Source organism: Nematolebias whitei, chromosome 7, assembly GCF_014905685.2.
Source record: "Nematolebias whitei isolate Nwh7 chromosome 7, NemWhi1, whole genome shotgun sequence".
Classification (NCBI taxonomy): domain Eukaryota; kingdom Metazoa; phylum Chordata; class Actinopteri; order Cyprinodontiformes; family Rivulidae; genus Nematolebias; species Nematolebias whitei.
In genome coordinates, this window is record NC_056504.1 from 851,037 (window position 1) to 861,305 (window position 10,269).

General features: G+C 42.4%; 1 long non-coding RNA gene across 1 annotated transcript in view; it reads right to left on the reverse strand.

The window, feature by feature from the left end:
- LOC119411630 overlaps positions 1 to 9,738 on the reverse strand; it is a 23,475-nt gene extending 13,737 nt beyond the window's left edge. Inside the window, exons 1-2 of the long non-coding RNA XR_005186897.1 lie at positions 9,652 to 9,738; positions 9,521 to 9,563 (exon numbers count right to left, since the gene is read on the reverse strand). This is a non-coding gene — a long non-coding RNA (uncharacterized LOC119411630). The remainder of the gene's footprint in view (positions 1 to 9,520; positions 9,564 to 9,651) is intronic.
- Positions 9,739 to 10,269: the final 531 nt, after the last annotated feature.

Below are 10,269 nucleotides of genomic sequence, written 5' to 3' on the forward strand. Positions count from 1 at the left end.
GTGTTTTTGAAACCATTAGTGAAAAGGCCAGACTTCAGGGGTATCTGAGGCAGGCTTGAAACACAAGAGTCAGGGTGGCTTCTGGGTAATACCAGATGGCTAGGCCTCAGACTGACGAAGCCTCTTGGATGAGGGGCGAAACGTTTCTTTTTAACAAAAAAAAAACGAAGTCCAGATGACATGATTCAACCTTTTTTGTTTTTTAATGTTAAACTTTGATTCTGTTAATAAATGACCGCATTCATTTGATGGGTCAAAGAAAATTAACGTCTCACGTTACATTTTAATTATTCAATGCACGATATTATTCAGTCCAGAAAAATGAATGAATCCGTTTAATTTATGAATATATCACAAGTATATGTTCATCTACATTCTGGTGGCCCCGTACTGGTTCATGAATGGACTGTTATTCGTGTAACAATTGAATTAGCATGTTGGCATGAAAAGTGCAGATTTCTGCTGTGTGAAACGCAGCGTTTTTGCAGCTGCGATGCTCGGAGAAAATACAGCAATGCTTGCAACTGTGGTGTTTTGAAGGCTGAAAATAAGGTCAATGGGTTTCGTTTGAAAGCTGAATTTGTACATCTGTTGTGTAACCGAAGCTGGGTTTGTGTTAAAACGCTTTATTCTGTTTAAACTGTGTTCCAGACATTGGTTCTGGTCCGGCTCGGTTCTGATTCGGTTCGAACGAGTCGTGTTTGAAGAAAGAGACGTTTTAAGAACGGAGCGCCGTCTCCGTGAGCTTTGAGAGTTATTCGTTACATTTTTAACAGAAAATGGTACATTTTGACAGTTTAAAAGACGAAAAGTTGACCGGAATGTTCATGCTAAATGCTAACACGCTAGCTGGAAAAACGATCCTTCATTGGCTGAAAACCGCTGTGTGGTACGCCCTAATTCGCTGACAAATGAGTGACGTGTCTGCGTCACTTCCTCTGAGTTAGCGATATAAAACCCACATAACTAATTTGATCTTGAAATTGTAAGAACAACAAGCACATACTTTTACTCTAATTTTGGAGTTGGCAGGAGTTAATCTTTCTCTTAATATACTCCAGCATCTGTTCCTTCAGCTTTATTTCCGGTTTCACACTCCAGTGCTGTGTATAACACTGCTGTCTCCATTGTTCTGTTTTTCTAATGGTGACTTTGGGTGTTGTTCTGTTACGGGTTTGTTTGTTTTTTTTTCTATTGGGGGGGTCCATTTCAGCTCATTATGGTTATTGTTATTTTTTCCTTTCTTTTTTTTTAATGGTTAACACCACTGTAGACCCTGCCCTGGCAGGACCAGGCACATTTTTTCATTTCATTAGCTGGAATATGATGGGCATGGGCCATCCAGTCAAAAGACCAAAAGTTTTTTCCTACCTGAAACAGTTAAAGCCTTCTATGGTCTTATTGACCCTTGGGAGATCCTGTAACCCAACCAGCAAAACATTTTCTTTCTTCTCTAAGGTGCATCATTCTTACTCCAGAATTGATTTTTTTTTTTAATTGACCAGACTCTCAATCCACATGTAGTTTCATTTGATTATTTGAGTATAATAATATCAGACCATGAACCATTAATATTAGATATTTAACATTCAACAATGGTGTACCACAAGGCTCAGTCTTAGGACCCACCCTCTTTACAATCTACATACATAATGTAGGCAAAAACATCCCTAATGCATCCATAATTTCTATGCTGACGACACAGTTGTTTATTGTCGAGCTAAAACAGTTGCTAAGGCTTTCCAGCTTTTGAAATCTGCATTTAAGTTAAGAGCAATGTGGATATCCTAACTGGGCCTTCCTGAAAGCAGAGAAGAAACCCAAACAGGACTCCAGTTAGCCTTCAGGTGAAAAGGAGGAACCCAGACCCAGACCAGTGGTCATTCCGTATGTTGAGGGAGTATCAGAGAAACGGAGACGTTTATTTTCTAAACACAACGTCTCAGTGGCTTTTAAACCCCAAAATACATTACGGCAAAGACTGGTTCATCCCAAAGATCCAGTCCCCCGGCACAAACAGAGTAATATTGTATATGCTGTTCAGTGTCAGGAGGGTGATCAGTCTTACATCGGGGAAACTAAACAGCCACTGGCCTAAAGGATGGCCCAGCACAGAAGATCAACATCATCAGGCCAGGACTCTGAGGTCTACACTCATCTCCAGGTCAGCGGTCACTCTTTCAGGGATGAAAATGTTCACATCCTGGACAAAGAGGAACGATGGTTTGAGAGAGGAGTGAAGGAGGCCATCTTTGTGAAAAGAAATCATCCATCATTAAACAGGGGTGGAGGCCTTCAGGTTCAACTGTCCCCCTCTTACAATGCTGTGATTGCTAGTATCACTCAACCCCCTGTGAATAGTAAACAGCCATCAGGTGCTAATGATCCATTGTTAGGCTGATGGTCCATCTTGATCATGTGAGCAGCTGGTTTTGGTTGTCAGCAGCAAACTGGTTGATCCACTCTGAGAAGGTGCTATTTAAGAGACTGAGCTGAATACAGTACCTCAGACTGAGGAAGTCTTTCGGATGAGAGATGAAACGTTTCTACATATTTTTTTTGTTTGTTTTGTTTTGTTTTTAATGTTCAGAGGACCAGATTGAACTTTTTTGGATTTTTCTACCTGGATTATTGAGCATGCATCAGGATAATTGAACAAATCATTCTAAAAAGACTAATCAGTGATTTATCACATTCATACACTGATGGGACACACAGCGGAAGCAACAAGGGTTTCATTGTCTTGCCCAGGGACACTTCGGCATGTGACTGCTGGTGAATTCGAACCCCCAACTCTTGTGTTGGAGGACAACTGCTGTAACCACTCAGCCACAGCTGCTCCACAAGGGTATCCTTGCCCAACCAGAATAATAGAGCTCTGATAATAGTTGTCCAATAATAGTGCATGAAGTTAGGAAGTGACATGCCTACAAGTCTGGGGGGCAGATGTAAGACCCTCTTTGCAATCCGTGGGATGGCTGTGGCTGAGTGGTTAGAGCAGTCTTCCTCCAATGCAAGAGTTGGGTGTTCAATTCCACCAGTAGTCACATACCGAAGTGTCACTGGGAAAGACAATGAACCCCTCATTTCCTCCGATGTGTGTCCCATTGGTGTATGAATGTGATAAAAAACTGATTATTCTTTGTAGAGATCTAGTAGAGTACTGTAGGAATGGATAATTGAGGACACAGATTGTTGTGTACAGCGCTTTGAGTAAAATGCTGGGAGAGACAAAAAGGTGGCCAGCATGTAAGCTACGTTTTGGAGAAACTCCAGTTTTCCCTGAAAGAAAAATATTTTTACAATTACACTCGCACTGATTTTTAGGCTGGATTCTCATCCCAAAGCTGGTGTCGATGTAGAACTGGATCAGCAGACTGGTCAAATTTAGATAAGATAGGACTTTATTGATCTTGCAAGAAATTGTTGTGCCAGAGTTTCAGTACAAAGGAACATACAGAAAGAATCACACATGATATAAAAAATAACATAATATAAAAATACCATCAAGTTTTAAACAGGCCAGGTGAAGACATGTGAAATGTCTAATGTGTGAAATGTTTTGTTTTAATGTGAAAACATTAAAGTGTTTATTGTGGTGCAAGATTCATTTTTATTGTCCTCTGTGCAGAAAGGGGGAGGAGTTGAAAAGTTTGATAGTCACATGGAGGAAGGACTTCCAGTGTTCTTCTGTGGAGCACCTTGGTGGTCTCTGTCTATGACTGAAGGTGCTGCGGTAAGAGTCCAGTGTGTCATGCAGGGGATGTGACGTGTTGTTCAGGATCTGGAGCAGGATCCTCAGCATCCTCTGCTCAGACACCTCTGTCCGAGACTGCAGGTCCACTCTCAGAACTGAACCAGCTCTCTTCATGAGTTTATTGAGTCTGTTGGCATCAGCTTATTCACTTGCTGCTCCAGCACACCACAGTGTAGGAGAAGATGTTGGAGACCACCAAGTGGTAAAACATCTGCAGCATGGTCCTGCAGATGTTGAAGGACCTGAGTCTGTAAGGATGGTACCATTTGCTGTTTCTGTTTGTGTCTGTTTCCCTAGTGTTTCCTCATCAGTTTAATTGGTGCCACCTTTGTCTCGTCACAGCTGTTGTAATCACGTCTTGTCTTGTCCTTGTATAAAAGCTGTCTGTTCTGTGTTGTTCCTCGTTGGGTCGTATTCGTTGGGTCTCTGCGTCCTCCTGCGTTCTCCTGCGTCTCCCCTGAGCTCTCCTGAGTCCTCCCTGAGTTTCCCTCTGAGTCCTCCATCTTTATGTAAGTTTTGCTGCCACGTCAGCTGTTTGTTTTGTTCTTTATTTTCTATTAAAATACTTATTTTTGTATTTGCCGAGTTTGAGTCCTGTCTGCACAATTGGGTTCGTTCCTGTCCAACAAATCCTGACAGAGTCTCCTCAGAAGAAAAAGGTGACTCTGTCCGTTCTTGTAGAGGGCATTGGTATTAGCTATCCAGTCCAGTTTATTGTCTAGGTGGACCCCCAGGTACTTGTAACAGTCCACAGTGTCCACCTTAGTACCCTTGATGTTGATAGGGGTGGGGGTGGGGAGTGATCTTCTTCCTGTAGTCCACCTGTAGCTCTTTAGTTTTTCCAATGTTGAGTTGCAGGTGGTTCTGTCCACACCACTCCACAAAGCTGTCCACCACACCTCTGTATTCAGCTTCCTAGTCACTGGTGATGCAGCCCACAATGGCAGTCATCTGAGAACTTCTGAGAAAAAAAATGGCATCAAAGCAGAGGAAATCTAAAATTATGCCCTTGTCTCCTCAATGGCCTATTTATAATGCTAAAGCCTCAGACTGCCATGTTGAAGACGCTGATGAGACAGCAGTCTTGGCACTCCCTCTGCCGTGTTCTGTGGGGAGGGACCATTCAGTCTCTCATTCTCACCTAGGAATAATTTAGAGTTACCAATCAACCTAATATGCATGTTTGTGGTTTGTGGGAGGAAACCGGAAGGCCTAGAGAAAACCAATGCAGCATGGAGAGAACATGTAAACCACCCAGAAAGGTCCTAGGGCTGGGATTTGAACCAGTAACCTCACTGAGAGGAAACAGCTCTGAAACTGATCCTGGCAGCCCGGTGGCTCAGTTGGTAGTTATTATCAAATCCAGATTGGTTCAACTTAAGTAAATTTGATATTTGTGTTGGTTAATTTTGATCAATTGTGTGGGGGAGTGGTGGTGCAGAGGTTAGAGAAGGTGGGCCTGTGATCGGAAGGTCGCAGGTTCAACTCCCTGTACCGACAACATCAAAATGTGGGTGGGATAGGTGAATCACCCACACCTACCTCCACCCTCATTTGCCCCACTCTGGGCCCTTGAGGAAGGCCCTTAACCCCCACCATCTGCTCCCCTTGGTGCCCTAAAATGGCAGCTCTCTGCTCCACACAGAGGATTGTGGTAGCTTGGTGGTCTGTGGTTGTGTCAGGAATGGCATCCGACGTAAAAACAACTGCCAAGTCTTTGTTCAAGATAGTTTGCTGTGGCGACCCCTGAAGAAGGGAGCAGCCGAAAGACAGAAAAAAAAATATATCAGTTGTGTGGACCACATATTGAAGGGATTTGGTCTCAAAAGTTCATCAATTGTAAATGTGCATTCATTAATATGGTGTGTGTAGAATTTACATGTTCCTTAATTTGGATGTGGTTGTAACTGGATGTCATCCCTGAAATATAATGTTAATACTATGAGCCGGAGATTTTTCAAAATATGCAAAGTTTGTTAAGGTAATTTATAAGGTTCGACCAAGAACTACAACTTAATAATTTCTCAACATAACACACTTAGTTTAAAATTCTGGTATGAAAGGTGGTGGTGAAATGGATTTCCTTAAGGAATAATTGGCTTTTATTTGTAAGAATCTTTTGACCTTAGATTTTCATGAGTCATATAAAAGCTTGTAAAAACTAACCTTTTTACACATTCTGACAAAAACTCTTAAGCATTTGTGTCAGAAATGCAAAAAACTGAAACCTACAAAAAAGGCCTAAAATAAAACCAGAGTGCCCACTGCTGTGCACACTAATATTTGTGAGGATGACTGTGATTAAGCTGGAGCCAGATTTTAAAATTAATCTGATTAGGTAAATGAAAGTTCTGACTTCAGGCTAGGAAAACTTCTTAGTTACGTCAGACCCTCTGGACAGATTCAGACAATTTAATACGTCCAGAGGGTCTGACTTAACTTTGTTAGATTTTTCTACCTGGATTATTTAATATGCATCTGGATTTCTTTGTTAAATGTTTAAATACACAAGTTTAAATATTTTCAACAACATGGTGACTATGATGGCTGGGTGTTCAGCATGCATACACTCATAGTTACAAGGATGTCATCCATCTATCCATCCATCCATCCATCCATCCATCATCTTCTGCTTTTTACAAAGTTGGATCACAGGGCAGCAGCTTGAGCAGGGAGGTCCAGACATCTATTTCAACAGCCACCTCTTCCAGCTTTTCTGGGAGAACCTCAAGGCGTTCCCAGGTCAACCGAGAAACATTCTCTCCAGTGTGTCCTGGGTCTTTCCCGGGATCTCCTCCCAGTCTCATATGCCTGAAGTACCTCTCTAAAGAGGTGCCCAGGGAGCATCCTTACCAAATGCCAGAACCACCTCAACTGGCTCCTTTCAGTGTGGAGGAGCAGTGGTTCTACTCTGAGTCTCTTACGGATAACTGACCTTCTCACCCTATCTATAAGGGAGAGTCCAGATACCCTGCAGAGAAAACTCATTTCAACTTCATGTATCCGCAATATTGTTCTTTCGGTCACTACCCAGAGTTCATGACCATCATGACCATAGGTGATGATATGAACATAGACTGACTGGTAAACAGAAAGCATTGCCTTACAACTCAGCTCCCTCTTCACCACAACGGACCGCATGCAAACCGCATCACTGCCGACCCTGCAAAAACCCATTTTTAAATATCATGCTCCATTCTTCCCTCACTCATGAACAAAACCCTGAGATAATTGAACTCCTTCACTTGAGGCAGAACCTCACCCTTGACCTGAAGAGAGCAATCCACCCTTTTCCAAATGAAAACCATGGCCTTAGATTTAGAGGGGCTGATTCTCATCTCAGCCACTTCACACTCCTCTGCAAACTGCTCCAGTGAGAGCTGAAAATCATGGCACTATGATGCCAACAGGACTACATCATCCGCAAATAGCAAATATGGAATTCTGAGGCCACTGGACTGGATTTGCTAGCCCCCCTGGCTGCACTGATGATAGGGAATATTTGTTTAAAGGTTATGGATGTTTTATTACTATGACTGCAAATCTTATCTCTGCCTATTAATCATACTGTATGCTTGAGTTAATGGAGAGAGCTGGATAAGCTGGGTGCAGCATGCAGCTGCAACCTAGGACACCTCCAAGTTCTATGAATTTGGCTGAACTGATAAGGATCTAAAAGCAAGCTTAGAGGGCAGCTTGAAGCAAATTCTTGTGACTGGTTTTCATGTGTGTACTTCATATATATTTATGTAACTTGTCCTGACAATCTGACCTAGCAAGTAAAATCCTGGCTAAAGATGTTCTCCTGCCATCGAGTGTGGTTCTTTTTGAGTAAGATAAGCGAGAATATTTTTCTCGAGCAAGATATTTGGTCCACAAAAGTTATAAACAGAGTCTGTGACAATGGGCAGCACTGGCAGAGTCCTACTCCCACCCTGAAGGGGCTTGATTTTCTGTTTGCAATGTGAACCAAACTCCTGCACCACTTGTATACGGACCGACCAGCCCATAGCAGTGGATTCCCAATCCCATACACGCACAGCACCTCCCACAGTATACCTCAAGGAACACAGTCCAATGCCTTCTACAAGTCCACAAAACACACGTAGAATGGAAGGGCAAACTCTCATGGCCCATCAAGGACCCCAGTGAGGGTAAAGAACTGTTCCAGTGTTCCACAACCAGGACTAAACCTGCATTGTTACTTCTGGATCTGACATTTGGCCAACAATCTGACTTGCTTCTCCAGTACTCCTGAATAGACCTTACAAGGGAAGCTGAGAGTGATGACCCTATAATTGGAACACATCCTATGGTCCCCCTTTTTAAAAGGGGAACCCCCACCCCCCCACCCCAGTCTGATAATTCATTGGCACTGCCCTCGATGTCCACACAATGTTACAAAGGCAGGTCAACCAAGACAGCCCCACAACATCCAGAACCTTAAGGAGCCCTGCCACAGTAGAGCTTTATAAACACCTTGTCAACCTCCGCCACATTTATGGACAGACAGACCCCAAAGCTCCCTGAATCAGCTTTTTCCATGGAAGACATGCCGATGGAATTGAGAAGTTCTGAGAAGTATTCTTTCCACCTCCTGATGACATCACTGGTTGAGATCAATAGCACCCCACCTTCACTGAACAGTGTTAGAAACACGCTGCTGTCCCGTCCTCAGCCACCTGGTGGTTTGCCAGAATCTCCTCGGAGCTGATCGAGAGTCTCTATCCAAGGTCTTACCAAACTCCTCCCACACCAGAGATGCTGCCCACTTGGCTCTCGGTACTCCTCAGCATTCACAGTCCTACCAGCTAACAAAGCCAGATGGGACTCCTTCTTCAGTTTGACAGCCTCCTTAGTTCAGTCCACCCCCGAGTTCAAGGATGGCCAATGCAAGAAGCATCAACAACCTTGTGGCCGCAGCTCAACTACCTGATAAATTGAGGTGTAGAACATGGCTCACTGAGACTTACTGTTCCCCGCCTCAACTGGGATGCGATTAAAACTCTCCCAAAGGTGTGAGTTGAAGATCTTTCTTACAGGGTCTTCTAGCAGGAGTTGCCAGCAAACCCTCACTACACATTTGTGTCTACCGGGTTTGTTTGGCATCTTTCTGATCCAACTTACTACCAGGTGGTGATCAGTTGACAGCTCAGCTCCTCAATAAGGTTGTTTTATGAGGATAAACATGAATAAGGATTTTATACAGTTAAGAAAATAATTTTTAGAAGCTAATGCAACATTCTTTAACATCAATATGTTGTTTCTGAAAAACAGTTATTTTGTAAGCTTGAAAAATAACAAAAATGTGGTACTTGTTTGTCTAGCTGCTAGCCTACCCTGGATGAAGACTTTTGCCTCTTTATCTTCTGTGCTCGATGACTGATGTCAGTGCCGATAACTAACTGGACATCACTTCAGAGATGACCATTGACCTTGGCTCTGTTTACTCTTCTGCTACAGTTTATAGATCAAAATGCCAGTTTTTCAACCTAAATTACAAAAAGAATTGAAACTGAATTTTGAAGTCTGAATCTAAACACTTGCAAGAAATCAAAGTTTCTAGTAGATTTATTGAATTCTCTTTGTCACATTTAGAAATTCCTCACAAGCAACAGTTCTGTACGCATCACTGGACAGTAATAGATGTAGTCAGCAGCTTCTTTTTTAAAGAAATGTGTATATCTGGTAAAGATTGAATGCTTTGCTTTCTGAGAAACAAACTAATGCCCACCTAAAACATAAAATTTAAAGGAGTCTTACCAGTTAGAAGTACAACTATTCTCATGCTGGGCTCCTGTTAAATCTGAAATATATGAGCGAGCAAAACAGCAGTCAGCAGACAAAAACATGATTGAATTGATTGCTGAATTGTTTTCTGATGTGCAACTTACCTTACTGCTTTAAAGATCTTGTGTTTACCATATGAAAGCAGGAGCTCCTTTATAAATGCTGGCTGACCTGGAATGGGTGATGAAGTGTGTGTCAGAGTCACACCCGGTACCACCACTCCCTTAACTTCTGAATCATTGCACACACTGACACACACAGAATCTGTGACAAGTCTAGACCAGACATGCTGCAAAAAAACTGACAAAGCAATAACAACCTTAAAGGAAAGAAAATACAGTAGTCCTTTGTTTATAGTGGGGGTTCTGTTCCCAGCACCCCCCCACACACACACACACACACACACACACATAATAAGTGAAAAACTGTGAAGAAGTAGTAGCAGTGGTAGTAAATAGTAATTTTTATATACAAACCGGATTCCAAAAAAGTTGTGACACTAAACAAATTGTGAATAAAAACTGAATGCAATGATGTGGAGGTGCCAACATCTAATATTTTATTCAGAATAGAACACAAATCACAGATCAAAAGTTTAAACTGAGAGAATGTATCATTTTAACGGAAAAATCTGTTGTTTCCAAATTTCATGGCAGCAACAAATCCCAAAAAAGTTGGGACAAGTCCATTTTTCCCACTGTGTGGCATCCCCCCTTCTTCTT